Consider the following 3,080-nt stretch of genomic DNA (forward strand, 5'->3'; position numbering starts at 1 on the left):
AGTGTATAGAGCTCCAAGGAGATTATGTTGAAAAATAAAAAAAAAATTTACCCAAAAAAATTGTTTTTATACTTCATTCTAAGGACTTATTGAACTACCCTCATATAAGTCCTTGGTTTTGTGCCCGATAAGATTTAGTTGCAATATTTTTTTAGATCTTTTGCTATTAAACTTTGTACTTGAACGTAGTTTTCTGTCGGGTCTTGCATTTCTTAAAGTTTAAGGCCGATATTTTATGTATAAAAAAAGTTCGAACGTTCAAAAAATATTGAGGTTCAGAAAAAGAAAAGTGAAAAAGGCTCCCTAGTTTTAATGTGGTCGGAAATAATTTTCAGTGTAGTTCCTACCAAAATTAAGTACCTAAACGTACTTTATTGTACTTTAATGCATTTTCCCAACTTTAAGCTTGATATTTTCTTTACAAAAAAGTTCTTAGGTTCAAAAACATATCAAGTGAATAGATAAAGTGAGGTCGGTAATATAGATATTTGGCTGAGTCAGATGCCCTTACAAAACGAAAACTTTCTACCATTGAGAAAAGAAAATTGTTAACAATAATAACAAATTGTTTGAACCATTCTTTTTGATAACATTATGTGAAGCTCCGAAAGCAAAAAGGAGATATAGAATTATGTTTCTGGAGTGGAGAGGCCCCTGAGCTCTTGAAAAAAGTCTCGAATTTGTTTTTTTAACATATATCTCCACAATGAATAAAATAATTTGGATTTTTTCACGTCAACTCGCAACGAAATGGGAAGATTTTAATATTTTGTGATAAAACTGATCAGAAATATGCATTGTCATATTTTGTGACGAATGACGTTAGCGAAAGTTCAAAATGTTTATTAAAAAAATTTTTTAATAATTGCGTAATTCGTGCACAAACAACTTCCAACGTTTCGGGAGTCAAGCAAATTTCGGACAAGCGAAAACTTAAAGTGAAAAGGTTGTTCAGGAAGGCACTAGGAAGTTTTCTGGAAAATTTTAGCTCAATCCGAATAGTACTTAAAAAACTGTTAATGTTTTAATTTTCTGGCGCAATGGATTTTCTCCCGCGTAGACTACGGCCCGGCCGGTAAACCGCTACGCCAGCGTTAGATACAAGTGTGTCTCACAGTCAGTCGAATTTTTGTAATTAAAATTATAGTAAATATAAAAAAATTGTTTATTAAATATAGAAAAGTGGTTTTTAATGTATCAATTGATATTTTGGTGCTAAAGATAATAATTATGTCACAAATCTCCGTATTAAAAAATAATTAAATCTACTTTATTCCTCGTCCGATGAGATAATTGAATCGTCAACTGATTTATATATTTTAATTTTTTAAATAATGTTTTTCAAGTATATTAAACAAAAATGAATTGATTAATTTATTATTACATATCGCATTTCTACTATATTTAAGAACATTTCTTTTTCACAAACTTTCATGCTTCTTTCGTTTTCTACCATTAGTAAGTTTTAAATTTAATTTTCATTTTGTAATTGGAAAACTGCACTATATTTATATCATAGAATTTTGTATAGCTATTAGGATAATTAAATCGAACGACTTTTATATGCCACATAATATTTTAACGATGTGCTCTGCTAATTCGAACAGACTTAACTAAACTGATATATTTTTGGTTTTAAAGAAACAACCTAAAAGACTATCTGAGTACATTTACAAATAGTGGTAAGACGAAGGACACGCCAAATACAAAAAAAATAAATGTAGAGAGATTGTTTGTTTTTAGGACTTTTATGAAGTTCATGTTTCTGGAAATGGCAACATTTCAATAGTTTTATCAATGAAAAAGAACTATTTATTATAAAACTTAATTTTCCATATTTCTAAAATTTTAATTAAAAAAATTCGGCTGCCTGTGAGACACATTTGTACCTAACGCCGGAGTAGTGATTTACCAGCCAGCCCGCAGTCTACGCGGGAGAAAATCCATTGGTCCAGAAAATTTAAACATCAACAGTTTGTCAAGTACTATTCCCCCAATTGAGCTAAAATTTTCCAGAAAACTTCCTTGAACCTTCCTGAACAACTTTCTCACCGACAGAGGACAATTGTACTGTAAATTCTCAGTGTTTTCATTTTGAGAATAGAACCTTTCATCCCAATTTTAGGTTAACGTTTTAACGTTTTAAGCAGTAACGGACAAGATCGCAATTTAAAATTCAAAACTAATAAATTCACAAATTTTAAAACTTGACGGTATCCGAGGACTTTCTACAAACGTCCAGCAGAGGGCCAGAACCGCTCCAGGACCTAACACCTCGAAAACAGCGTGGGTTGAGTGTTGCAAACTCATAAAATTTAAATACGCCAGTAACGTAGGTCATCAAAATTAAAGTTGGCAACCCTTCCTTCACGACATTTTCGGGCGAAACTTTTGCCCTGCTCAACAATTCTACGCGCGCGTAACTAACCTTCCGCTCGTCGATGTAAAAGGGACTACTGAGAATTTGGCAAAATATGCGCGCGAGGAGGGTGCAAAATAGAGAGAGGACCTTACCGTAGGGGCACAACGTCGCGAGTTTAGCTCCAGAATCGCACGACTAGAGCTCCACGCCGTATAGATACGCCTCTTTACAAGTTAGGTGAAAGTTAAGTGTTTCTACGACCACTTTCTGGAATAAAAATTGATAGCAAAACATGGAGTCAGAATTGGCTAACTCTTGAACAGTAAGGTGGAAAATGGTATAGCAGTGCCCAACAGTTGACCAAGTTTTGGCCAAAATGGTGGACTCCACGACATGGAGAGAACATTGAAGAGAAAATTGGTAAGTTGAAATTGGCATTTTTTACTTTGAAATTTGGTTCAGAAACATTAGTTTTATGCCTATAAATTGAAATGCATTTTCCAAATTACCGTCTTGCATTAGTTCGCGCCACACTAACGCCCGGCCTTTCCGTAAGTACAAGAAGCTGGTGCCTCGTGTCTTGTTGTGAAAGTTAGAAAGTTTAAAAATCAATATTATAAACAGTAAAGCCACGAGAATACTGAAACCGATTACAAAAATAAAGGATATTTTAATAAGCTGAAACCTCCAAAAATATTTCAAAGCTTTCAAAGGTAAG

Source organism: Belonocnema kinseyi, chromosome 1, assembly GCF_010883055.1.
Source record: "Belonocnema kinseyi isolate 2016_QV_RU_SX_M_011 chromosome 1, B_treatae_v1, whole genome shotgun sequence".
In the NCBI taxonomy this organism is placed as follows: Eukaryota; Metazoa; Arthropoda; class Insecta; order Hymenoptera; family Cynipidae; genus Belonocnema; species Belonocnema kinseyi.